Here is a 13,451-nt window from a genome sequence, read left to right as displayed (position 1 = left end):
ATCCTGTGATGTGGAGGCCTGCGTGTTCAGAGCATGCTCCGCCAGAGAAGCGAAGAGGCCTGCGGGCGGGGAAGGGGGTGGGTAAGCACGCAGTGAAGCAGAAAGAGACCTTGGTTGGGTTTGTAATTGCATTAATCAGAAGCTTGTCGCACGGTGCCTCCATCTCCGCCGGCCCCCTTGCTTGAGTGGCTGCCTCGACTTTATGCTGCGGTCTGACCTTTTGTAGAGTTTAGCAGGCTCTGGCTTGTCTTCTGCTGAAAGAGAGGGAGAGGGAGAGAATGAAAGACAGGTCGGTTGTATCTTCTGCTGATCCTTCCTCTCATTGACAGCATTGGTGGGAAAGAGATGGGCTGGCTTTTGAAAGGGCGATGGGTGCATAAATCAACAAGTGAGGCTATTGGATGGATGGCGGCTCTGTTGTGAGCCTTTATTTATTTTTGTGAGCAGCCGGTGAAGGAAGGGGCTGTAGCTCACAGCAGTGCGTCTGCCTTGCCAGTCAGAAGGTCCCTGGTTCAATCCCCAGCATCTGCAGGTAGGGCTGGGAATGCCCCCCTGTCTAAAACCCCACAAAGCTGCTGCTGTTCGGTGTAGACAATACTGAGCTGGATGGACCCAGAGGTCTGACTCAGGATAAGGCAGCTTGCTGTGTTCTTAGGAACTGGTTGCTCAGAACATAACTAGGCCTTGAAGATAGGGGAAGGGAAACATTGAGGTAACTGCTAAGGATCCAGAGAGGCAGGGAAACAGGGATGTGTCCTGGGGTCAATCTCCTAAATAACTATTTAGGATGTTTGTATTCCTTGTATCCTCAAGGAGCTGTGAGGGTGGTGTACATAGTCTGCCCCTTGTTGTATCTTCATAGCAAGCACTGTGAGGTTGGTTGAACTGAGAAAGAGTGTTTAGGCCCTTAGAATGGAATCTGTGTGTACTCAGAAGTAAGGTTTGTAACCCTAAGTATGACTATATAGGTTCCCCAAGCTGCTGGAAGATTCAAGACAGAGCAAAGGAAGTACTTGTTCAAGCAGCACGGAGCTGTTTCCCACAAGAAGCAACAGTGGCCAACTAGGATGGCTTTAAAAGAGGATTAGACAAATTCATGGAGGAGACAGGTATCAATGGCTGCTAACCCTGTTGGCTGTGTTTTACCTCCGCTGTTAGAGGCAGTGTGTTTCTGAATAACAGCTGCTGCAAACTGCAGGAGAGTTGGTATTACGTTAAGGTCTTGCTTGTGGGCTTTCCTTTGGCCTCTGTGGGAACAGGAGGCTGGACTAGACGAGCCCCCAGTCTGATCCAGCAAGGCTCCTCTTATGTTCTTAAATGGAAGCATAAATCTGGTGCTGTACCTTGTCTTTTCACAGAGAAGAGGTAGGTGTAACTTGGACTTCTGCCTAGCCAGCACATGTGAGGAGAGGCCTGGGGGGAGAGGGGAGGGAAGCAGGTGCTGATAAAATCTACCGTAATTGCCCCATCGATTGCACTCGGAGCTGCCGTGGGTTGCCGCTTAATGATTGAGATATTCTTAACTTGTTTGATGCAATGCTTAGCTAGACCCCGCTCTGCCCAGCCCACTGGGGACCGTAAGGTATTACAGGGATCTCTTAATCATGGAGCAGGGCTAGGCGTGCGCTCCCTGCCCAGCACCAAAAGATTTATTATAATTATCGCTGGGGCTTGGCTTTGCTCTCTCTGCAAGAATGCAGAGGTGAGATTGTGCTGTGTTAAGAAGGGGGCTGGGGGGCTGCACTGTTAAACTCCTTCAAACATTGCCTCGCTGATGAAATCGGCTCAGGACAAGGCTAAATTAAACCACTGAGCGTAACTGAGTAAAACATCCCAGCCTGTCTCTCAGCTAAGGATGTTGGAATCTATTCGTCTCAGTCTCTCATTTTTACAATCTTTAGTTCTCTACATTTCTGTGTCTGTTTCCATTTTAAAAGGGGGGAAGGGCGCATTAAAATTCATCAGCATTTGAGAGCGACTTTTGCCCAATATACACATTTTTGTATGCAATTTTTCCTAATATGGACACATTTTTTCCAAAGCTATTTTCCCCAATATAGTGTATTTTTGTGTGTTGGTTTCATGTTTTTTTAATTAATAGATTTTTATTGAATTTTCCAGAAAGAAACAAGTATAGTCAAACAATACAAACTAAATCACAGTTAATCAAGGCAACATTTTATGTGGGGGGAGAAGGGAAAGAGGGGAAATGGCTGGTGGTTCAGACCCCAACTGCTGTGCAGACATTCATGCAAATGCAACTATGTAAGGAAGGAGTCCATATATCAGAGCACTTTCTTGTATTTACCTGCCAGCAGAGTCATATCCTCTGTCCAAAGTATGATTGGTGGTGGTGGGGAGTGACTTTATCTAGGCATTACCTTTTTAAATTACTATTACTATTAATTTCCATTTTCCCCACCATGCATAAAACAACATAACTCGCAACACATCAACTACTTCGCTTAAAAATATCAAATCAAATTATTACACATCACTCCAAAAAATATTTCCACATATTACAGTGAGATCTCGGGGGGTTATGAACTTTGAATTTTTTTTGACACATATCTAGGCATTTTTATGCACACCTCACCTTAGCGCATGCTCTCTTTTTTTAACTTATTACTTGGCTGGAGAACTGGCAGTGCAAAATTGGGAGTGGTGTGAATTTCAAGGAGTGGTTGTGTTTTGGTTCATGTATTGTTTTGGAAAGTTCAGATTGAGTAGATTCACCTTTAAAGTGCTATCTGAATCAAATTCTCTCCCCCCCTTCCCCAGATTCCCAGCCCAATTTTCCAGGGTTGTATCCAATTCTAGTCCTAACCTGGGTCCATTCATTTCAGTGGGTCTACTCTGGACTAAGCCCACATTGGACACAACCCCTTAGTATTTTAAGCCGCCACTGTACCACCACCTCTCCTCCTCCCTCTCAAGCAGAGCATGGCTTACAGAATAAGTGTTACGTAAAGCAAATAGCACTCGCTTTTGAGAACTGAGTGCATTGTCATATTATGTACTCGAGTGTACTTGAGTGCTCTTTAACTGTAAAGCACTGAATGGTTGCCACAGAGAACTCACTGGCGGCGGCTGCTACTCATGAGTCGTGCAGCAGTTCATAGGTCTTGCAAAGAGGAGCTGTGGCTTCAGGAGAGGGGGGTCACTTGCCTGCAGATCCCTGGGTGGGATATATGGTAAAAACGATAACTGTAGCCCATCCTCAGCTGTTGCCTCACATCTTGCAAATGCTGCCCAGGTAGGGTTTGCTGCCCACAAATAATAATAATAGGATGAAGTCACCTGGTATAGCCCTACCTGCATTCAACAAAAGACTTCTGTCTATGTTGTAGCACAGGCATAGGCAAACCCGGCCCTCCAGATGTTTTGGGGACTAAAACTCTCATCATCCCTGACCACTGGTCCTGTTAGCTAGGGATGATGGGAGTTGTAGTCCCAAAACATCTGGAGGGCCGAGTTGGCCTATGCCTGTTGTAGCAGGTGAATTTTTATACCACATAAGGCAGGAGTCTCCAACTTTTATTAGGCACATTCGGATTTTCGAGTGAGTGCTCTGGGTACCACCCCTGCTGGCCTCCCTGGAAATTAGCCTACTGTACAAAGGTAATGTTGAGATTCATTGCTCCACCCAACATTTGACTCTGGCTCTGCCCACCACTGTCATGTGGCCCCCTGGAAGGTCACCTAGAAGGGAATGTGGCCCTCGGACTGCAAAAAGCCCAGCCTTAGTCTATTTTGTGTATCTACAGTCTTGTTATTTTTATGTCTGCAGTCCATGGCTACTGACGTTGTCCCCTTCCCACAGTTCTGCAGCAGATGAATGCAAAAAAAGACCACTGATTTTTTTTTTAAAAAAATGTAATTTGCTCTTAATTAATTCATTGCAGGATCTGTGCTCCTTCTCCCCCCCACCCCGCAGTGGCAGGATTTGCAATTGTTCAAATGGTTGAGCTGTACTGACTCCCCCCGCCACCGCTCCCCGGCTTCCCGCCACTCTTTGTGCCGCTGCGCACCCCCCCCCCCCAACAGATCAGATAAATGCGAAGCTGCCTACAAGGTGCTGCTCTCTTGCCACAAAGGGATTTTCTCTGTGTGCGAGAAGGGAGGATGATGGCATAAGGCCCTTTTTAATCTTAATTGAGAGCGACACACAAAGGGATGAGCGCAGGAGCCGGGGTCCGCCTGACAAAGGCATGGCGGCAAAGCTGGAGGTTTGCACATCAAACACAGACTTAGAGCCTCCCTGAGAAGCTTGCTGCGTATCTGTAAACAAATCCAATCCTTTCTATCCAGTTTGGCTAATTCACTCTGCCAGGGCATGCAAAAGCGAAGATGGGCGGCTGGCGGAGGAGGAGGGGGTGGGAAGCTTATGAAGACAGCGCCTGTCAAAAGAAGGAGCTGATCGGCTTGCGTGTGTCCGCAGGGAATGCTCCAGCCCTGGGGTCTTTTAGTTTCTTCCTGTGGCTGACTCAAAACTATTTGCTCTTTTCTCTTCTCACCGCCCTGCTGTCACCCCAAATGCTTTGGGTACCTCCCGAAAAACTGCCTTTGGTTTCCATTGTCTTTTTCAGAATTCCATGGAGAACTGGTTTTTTTTTGCCTTGTTTTGAGTTGCCCCTGTGTTTGCCCTCACCCTTGATCGCTCTCAGTGATGTTATTCTGCAGCCTGATCTGGTTGGCTGTGTAGCATCATGACATCGTCCCGATTCACTATGACTGCATCCACACCCCATGTTTGAAGCGCTATGATACCATTTTAACAGTAGTTGAGAATCCTGGGAAATGTTATTTGATTAGAGTGTTGGCCTCACAGAGCTATAGTTCCTAGAGGTATAATAGTGCTTCAAATGTATGGCACAGATGTGACGTATGTTTCTGATTAGTATCTCAGCTTTCCTCCAAGGAGATCAGCACATCCTACATGATTCTTGCCTCCCACATTTTCTCCTCAAAACGATCCTGTGAGCAAAATTATGGGAATACAGTGGTACCTCGGGTTAAGTACTTAATTCATTCCAGAGGTCCGTTCTTAACCTGAAACTGTTCTTAACCTGAAGGACCACTTTAGCTAATGGGGCCGCCGCGCCGCCGGAGCATGATTTCTGTTCTCCTCCTGAAGCAAAGTTCTTAACTCGAGGTACTATTTCTGGGTTAGCGGAGTCTGTAACCTGAAGCGTATGTAACCCAAGGTACCACTGTATTGGAATCTCTCTATTCCTAGTCTTGACTCTTATTATTAGCCATCCCCCATGGGATCCTGGATCATGAACCATGAGCCTATGGTTGCTGATTGTGATTATCATGTGATTATCATAGGAAGGAAAGAAATGAAGCAACATGGAAGGGGTGGGATATGGCACAGTAACATTACTGCAAGATTTTTGTTTAGATAACTTTTCGCTTCTCCAAAATCAGTGACTTTGACTTCAGTGGCTAAAAGGGATGATGTGGTACCATTTTTAAGTTTATTTTTGCTTTCTGTTACCATGATCTGGTTCACTGGCTTTCCAAATGGAAACAGCTTTCCAAATTATTTATTTGAACTTCTGAACGTTTTCAGTGCTGGGCACACGGGCACCAGAGCATGTGGAGAGCATGAAGCAGGATGGGACCTAGAGCCGTGTGAAGATGTCAGAGGAGACCCCATAGAAGAGTGTATTAGGAGTGCAGAGTCTGCTACGGGCTGTGGTTGGTGCCTGGCTGGCACGAGGGTGGAGGAGGATATGCATGCAAATAGGGAAGCTTGTATACTTGAGGCAGGAATGGGAGAGAAGGAGGAGGCAAGCAAGCAAGCAACAGGGAAAGAGGCATAGTGGTTGGAGCACTTGCTTTGCATGTAGAAGTCCCAGATTCAATCCCCAGCATCTTGAGGTAGGGCTGGGAGAAGTTCCTGTCTGAAGACCCGGAAGGACTGTGCCAGTCCCTGTGGACAGTGCTAAGCTAGATTTACTCAGTGGTTTGACGGTAAGGCAGCTTTTTATATTTCAGTGTCTTAAGCAGATGCTTTTTTCTTTTTTTCTTTTTTTGTAAATATTTTTTATTTATTTTCAATAAAATCCTCCAATTAATGACAAATCCAATCAAATCATTCCAAATTACAATAATAATAATACCACCAATTATATATTCCAATTATTAAAAATTTCAAAAGCGGACTCCCCATGTTCCAGATGTCTTGAGATTTTTGCCCTCATTACAGTTTCTGCGTTCTTCGCTATTGTTCAATTCATAACTCAGATTTTAACCGTCCTTGTTTTCTCAAACAGGTCTCGCTGTACTGTAACTCCCTTTTACCCCTGAGCTACAGCCCTTCACATAAGAAATAGGAAACTGCCTTATATTGAGACAGATCCTTGGCCCATCTAGCTAGTTTTGCCTACACTGACAGGCAGCATCCCTCCAGGATACAAAGCAGGTGTTTTACCACTGGACTACTGCCCTTTCCTCTTCTGGAATCCCAGAGGATAAAGGAGCAAATTGGGAGGTGAAAGTATGATTTTTGCTTTACTACCTGACTGCACCTTCCTGATTTAATTATTATTATTTTTTAATTTAAAAGAAAACCTATAACTGATTGCTCATTACATGAAATTGAGCAGAAAGCCAACTCCTTCCCGGTCAAGCATCTCAGGCAGTCATTGCTGCCTTTTTTCCTGCAAAAGGAAGAGCTGTTTGAACAGGAGAACCAGTGACAGCCTTTCCACCCTCTTGTGGCTGGTGTTTGTTTAAACTAAGGATGGGGGTGATTTAAATTGCCCCCTCTCCCAGTTACTTAGTCTGTGGTTCCCCACCCCCTCTTCTTCAAACTGGCAGGACGATCAATTTCCATGCTGTTTTGGTTTTCTTGAATCTGGGATCCTAAGAGGTTGGGAAACATTTTCAAGCAAATTGCTTCCTTCATATAAGCAGATCGCTTCCTTGCTTTCCTCTCCTAGAGCACGGGTGAATTGGCATATGGAGTTATTCACATAATAGCGGTTATCATCTTATAACCTGAGTTATTATCTCTCTGCTCACGGAGCGCTGCCTTTGATCAAATTGGGCAGACGCCCAGTCATGGAATACAAGTGGAGAGGAATGTTCATGCCTGCTGATTCTTCAGCCAGCAGTTTTCGTTAGAGGTTCTTGGAATGTTGTGTGCTGGGCAAAGGCACCCTACCTGATACCCTGGACAGCTGCTGCTAGTATGTGTAGTACTAAACTAGATGGGCCATAATCTTATTATAAAGCCATCCAAGTATAAGAAAACCAGAAAGACAACAGGGTTTTTGTCAAAAGTACCACAGAGCCTAGGGCTTGCCAGTCAGAAGGTCGGTGGTTCGAATCCCTGCGGCGGGGTGAGCTCCCGTTGCTCGGTCCCTGCTCCTGCCAACCTAGCAGTTCGAAAGCACCAAAGTGCAAGTAGGTACCGCTCCGGCGGGAAGGTAAATGGCGTTTCCGTGCGCTGCTCTGGTTCGCCAGAAGCGGCTTAGTTATGCTGGCCACATGACCCGGAAGCTGTACACCAGCTCCCTCGGGCCAGTAAAGCGAGATGAGCACTGCAACCCCAGAGTCGTCCGTGACTGGACCTAACGGTCAGGAGTCCCTTTACCTTTAAAGTTTATTGTAATTAAAAGTTTTCCGTCTTCTGGAGCAGCTCCTTTCTTTAAAACAGTATGGGGGGGGGAATACGTTGAATTTTGTTCCCTACTCACATGTAGCTGAGTGTCGGGCATTAACAGCTGCAATAAACTTGGGAGGGGGCACTTTAAGAACCTTATCCTCTCTCATTTTTCTTGCATTCTGTGCCTCCAGCACTTTTTTGTGGTTATGCCTCTGCATGAGAAAGCTTCCTTTGCTCCCCTGGATGGACTTGACATCGTGACATGCTGAAGTTGAGCAAAGGGGGCCCAGTCCTCTGGCGCGCCTGAAGGCCGCTGAGATGTAAGGGTTAAGCCGGTAATGTGACCGCACAGCTCATAAATTAACCAGGGACCTGCCCCCATCCGCAGTTGCAAAAGAGAGGTATTGAACAGGCTGCCAGGAGGACTTGTTGTTCCACCGTGGATGCTGTGCGCTCTCTCTAGCAGTGGGAAACTAATTGGCCAGGGAGCAGCTGCATCATGGGGGTGGGGAAGAGCCCAACCAATTAAGAACTCAGGGGAGACTTTGCAGTGCAAATCACCACCACCCATTTTCAATTTCCCAGTCACTCATTCCTGGCTTCCCCACTCTCCCTCCCTTCCTCCTCACACTTCACTTCTAGAATTCTGTTCTTCCATTTTCTTGTGTTTTGCATTTCTCTCTCTCCCCACTTTCTCCGCTGTGAGGAAGGGCTGTGGCTCAGTGGTAGAGCACCTGCTTTGCATGCAGAAGGTCCTGGCTTCAATCCCCAGCATCTTCAGCTACGGCTGGTAATGTCGCCTGCCTGAATTCCCAGTGACTTGCTGCCAGCCAGTGTAGGCGGCACTAAGCTAGATGGTCCCAGTGTTCTGACTCAGTATTAGGCAGCTTCCTGTGTCTTAAGGGAAGGGCTGTAGCTTGGTGGTAGATTGTCTGCTTTGAATGCAGGTGTCCTGGGTACCACGTCCAGGTGGGACTAGAAATGTCCCCAAGTCATCATGGATGGAAAACAAAATGGTGGATGCCTGGAGGAGAGATGACATTCTGTATATAGCAGCTAAAAAATGGAAGGGAGCCACTCTTAACATACCACAAAACAAGCCTGCCCACCCCCAGGGAACCTCAAGAGGACATCCAATTAGAAGGGGATCCCATCACATCTCAAGAGCCTCCTCAAACCTGCAACTTGCCTGTGAGAGGTGGGGTGGACTTTGATAAGTCAAGTTTTACCATGAGTACTGAGGGAGAAACTCATCTTGTAGTGATTCCTCCACGTCACACACATTTGTGTGTCAAACGTACCAAAGCCCTAGAAGCATAAGAAGTTCTGTGCTGGATCAAGCCAAGGACCCATCTTGCCCAGCATATCCTGTCCTCACAGTGCCCCAATGAGCAGTCTCCCCACCTGAAATTCCCACAAACTTCGTATTCATGGGTATACTGCCTCCCAGCAGCAGAGGTGGAACAGAACCACAGTGGCCTATAGCCACCCCTCTATAAAGTTGTGTAACTGCCTTTTAAAGTAAGCCTAGGAGGGTATGCTGAATAAGACCATAAGAAGAGCTGGGCTGCTGGATCAGAACAAAAGTCCATCACGGTCTAGCACCCCGTTCTCAACCAGATCCCCAGGGGAAGCTCCCAAACCAGACCTGAGCACAATAGCATTTGCAGTTCCTAGCAACTGTCATTCATATGCATACTGCCTCTGATAAGAGTGGGGGAGAAAATAGCCGTTCCAGCTAGTAGCCATTGCCAGGCTTCTCCTCCATAAATCTAGTGGCTCCCTTATTACAAAATATTGCTTCTAATTTTCTCCTTTCCCATCTTTTCTCCCCATTATTTTCTCAACCCCGAAACTACCGTGTGTGAGAGAGAGAGTTTTCTCCCATCTCTCCCTCCTCTCCCACCTACCTTGCCTTTCGCCTCCCCTCACTCTGTCTTTGAGCTCCTTGGGAAGAAGACAATTTAAAGGCTTTCCGCTCGGCGCTCGGCCCGAGAGGTTCCTTTTCCCTCAAGCCAATCAATGGCAGGCTTTTTGGCCCCGGCGGGGCTCGGCAAACACGAGATCAATAAGTTATTAGCACCATTCTGTCAGCTGTAATGTGGAGATTGATCGGGGCTGGGGCTCCTGCACGCTGCTTGGCACTTCCCCGGCCTGATAAAGATGACAGATTAAGGGAATAAGAAAAAGGAATTAAGGAGTCTGGCTGTCAAAGCCTGTCACGGGCCGGTGGGGGCTGAATGAGTGCGGTCGGACGTTTAAGCGACGCTCAGGGCACGGCTCCTGCTGCCTGCTCCCCTGGAAGCTGCTGTCTCTTTGCTGCCGCCTTCAAAGTGGTGCAGAAAAGGCCGAGGCCCTGACAAAACGAAATGGTAATGGTCATCGCCAAACTGTCAGGCCGGGTATCTGAGGATGCGTCAGTTCAGTGGCTCTGGCCTTGTGGTTCTCCATGGAGACGAGTAATGGGCCTAAGGTGGTGGTACAGGCAGAGTTCCCAGTAAGGGCAGGGGTAGGGAGAGGAGAACCTTTTTCATCCCAAGGGCCACATTCCCTTCTGGGGGCCGCATGATAGTGCCAGGCAAAAATGGGCAGAGCAACAAATGGGAATTTCATCTTTGTACAGTAGGTTAGTTTGCACACACACAGCCTTCTCTATCCAGGCGAGCAAGAGTCTTTATCAGATTTCGAGGATGCATTTATAGCCAGGCAAAAAACACTGTGTGTGTGTGTGTGTGTGTGTGTGTGTGTGTGTGTGGTGTGTGTAAAAAACAAAGCTGCTGAGGAGAGTAACTTGGGAGGGTTTATTGCCTGAGGAGAGTCACGAGGGCCAAATGGACAGGGATTTGGCCCCCGCACCTGAGGTTCCCCATTCCCACTGTACCTAAGAGCTTGGGGACCCCACTTTTTCTTCTCTAATTGTGTGCTAAGAATGCACTGTTCCTGGTTTGTATAACCACACATTTTGGTCCTTGGGGACAAGTAAAAGGTGTGTAAAATCAAGCATTGTGAGAAGAAAGTGGGTAAGTTTTTCTCCCATTGATAATATTGAACTTTGTGGCCATCCAATGAATCTGAATTATGGAAGATTCAGTACAGACAAAAGAAAGTACTCTTTCACGCAGCACAGTTCATTTAGTGTCAGGGAATCTGGGTCCTTCCCTGAAAGTAAGGATGGGGGAGAAATTCTATTCAGTGTGCATTCAAAGGCAAACTTCTCTTAACTGAGACTTTCCGGAAAAAATACGCAAACTGAAACACAGCCAACCGTGCAAAAGTCATACCTCTCCGAATTTTGCAGTGGAATTTTCCAGCCAAGTAATGTGTACGAAAATGAATAAAAGTGTGCATAAAAATGAGTATATTAATGAAAATAGCAGACAAATATGCATTATATTAGGGGAAGTTGCTTTGCAAATGCATGTATATTGGACTGTATTGATTTGTTCATCATATAAAATTACTTTTGCTAATTGTGATGTTTATTTTTAGTTCCTGCTTTGTTAATGTTTTATAGATTGTTAGTGTTTTATTGATAGTTCATTAATTATATTATTTGATTTATGCTGTATTTGTGATGTTCTATCATGTTATTGTTGTTTATTGTTCTTTAGCCGCTTTGAGATTGATTTGAATGGAAAGCAGCATAGAAATACAGTAAACCAAACGCTCCTTGCAAAAAGGTGTATATTAGGAGAAATTCATACTAAACTGCTGGTGAATTTTCAGGAGGACTTTTAAAATAAATAAACCACAAATTGATGTGGAAAAGTGGAGAACTGAACTGCATATTGGAAAAATGCGAAACTGAGAAGAAGAAGAAGAAACCAAAATTGGCAGAAAGGCAATGAGAAACCATGGGCATAATATAGAGATGAGCAGATTCCAACTGCCTTGGATTAAACAAATTTATGAACATTTGAAACTCAGGATGTTTTCAGTCTGTGAATGCTCAGTGAGCCCCTTCCAACCGCCTTGATTTATTTATGAACTCTTGACCCTGAGAAAATGAATCAACCTTGAAATGCCTGTGGACTAAAGGACGAGGTCTTCTTTCTAAACAGTTTTCACCTTAGTTCCTTCTTGGCTTTGTTGTGTCCTCAGAACATGATAGTGAGCACATGGATTGGCTGTAAGTTTCTCGGAAAAGAAAAGATTCTCATATGCTGTATGGCGGGCAGAGAAAACTTAAGGCTTTCGAGATCTGTTTTGTTACAGAGAAACATAAGAAACTGCCCTTGTACAGAGTCAGACCATAGATCCATTCAGCGTACCATTGTATACACTGCCTGACAGTGGCTCTCAAGGGTTTCAGACCAGGGACCTTAACAGCCCTACCTGGAGATGTGAGGGATTGAATTTGAGACCTTCTGCATGCAAAGCAGATGCTCTGCCAGTGAGCTACAACCCTTTCTCTAGGTTAGGAACATAGGAAGCTGCCTTATATCAAATCAGACCATTGACCCATCTACATTGACCAGCCGCAGCTCTCCAGGGTTTCAGAGAGGGGGACATCACAAGCTTTACTTGGAGATTCTAGGGATTAATGCTAGCCAAAGTTCCTTTCTTAACCAGGGCATGAAACAGGCCTGCAAGCTGAGGTTGAGATGTGAGGGAGCAGTAAACCCTGGTTAGCATGACATTGACACCGAGCATGACATTGGTTCCTACATAGACACAAAAATAATTTTGAAATGATAAGAGTAAAAGAGACTCTCTATCACACATCCAAGTACCATTCTCTACATATGCATAGCTTGTGCAGATTCAGCCATGGTTAAGTGTGGCATTAACACTAGGCCTGTGTCTTAACCATACAATACTTACATGTAAAAAAAAGGTAAAGGCCCCCTGACAGTTAAGTCCAGTCGCGAAAGATTCCGGGGTTGCAGTGCTCATCTCACTCTGTAGGCCAAGGGAGCCGGCGTTTGTCCGCAGACAATTTTTCCGGGTCATGTGGCCAGCATGACTAAGCCGCTTCTGGTGCACCGGAGCAGCGAAACCAGAGCAGCGCACGGAAACGCCGTTTACCTTCCCGCTGGAGTGGTACCTATTTATCTACTAGCACTTTTTGGCGTGCTTTTGAACTGTACAGATACATTATTTTGTAATGAAAAAGAGAAAACCCTACCCACTTCCCAAGCACAGTCTTCATTCATGCGTAGCCTGCAAGGTAGGCCATGGTTAGCTTGGCACTGACACTAGGCATGTATCTTATCTTAACTATTTGATACTCGTATATACACAAGTGAGAGTAAGAGACGCCCAGCCACTCGCCCAAGCACTGTCCTCTATGCATGCATCATCTGCAAAATGAACCCGGATCTCTTTCTTCCACCACAAAGACGAACAGCTGGGCTTGTTTTCCATACTATGAATTTTTACCACCTTTTTATGACCCGACACAGGCTGTAAAAATGAATTTTGCAGGGCATGTCTGCACACCTCTCCTTGTAAATGGCCTCGTTATAGGTGAGCAGTGAAGGAGGCTGTGAAAGCAAGCCACCCCCACCCCCGCCTCTGCTCTGTTTCTCCGAAGGGACTTTGGAGGAGGCGTCTCAAAGCTGTTCGTGTAATAAAACCACACCTTGGGAATCAGGGCCCCTCCGGATATCCTTTTTATTGCACATTCATGATGATTTGTGCTCTTGATGCTATCAGGGCAGTCACACACAATCCTTTTTTCAATACTGCTTGCGCCTGTCACATCGCACTTCATTTCCAATCAGTGCGTATCCTGTAACTCGCCGCTGAAATTTCATTACTTTTTATCCACAAATAGTCTGGTTTATTTTTGTCCCATATTTGTTGCACTTTAGCTCTGTAGGATGGC

General features: G+C 46.1%; 1 protein-coding gene and 1 long non-coding RNA gene across 13 annotated transcripts in view; one reads left to right on the top strand and one right to left on the bottom strand.

The window, feature by feature from the left end:
- The window catches only part of SAMD11 (sterile alpha motif domain containing 11), a 333,362-nt gene that overhangs the window by 252,830 nt on the left and 67,081 nt on the right, over positions 1–13,451 (top strand). The gene's annotated exons all lie outside the window — the stretch shown is intronic.
- LOC307222264 lies at positions 107–3,330 on the bottom strand. Of its 2 annotated transcripts, none has more exons than XR_013841695.1 (2): positions 3,082–3,330; positions 107–254 (listed from the first exon to the last, which is right to left on the bottom strand). It is a non-coding gene; the product is annotated as an uncharacterized lncRNA (long non-coding RNA). The 2 variants fall into 2 exon arrangements; XR_013841696.1 differs by having other exon boundaries at positions 107–248.

The sequence above is a fragment of the Podarcis cretensis genome (assembly GCF_951804945.1).
Source record: "Podarcis cretensis genome assembly, chromosome: 8".
Lineage (NCBI taxonomy): Eukaryota > Metazoa > Chordata > Lepidosauria > Squamata > Lacertidae > Podarcis > Podarcis cretensis.
This window is presented reverse-complemented; position numbering and strand designations above follow the sequence as displayed.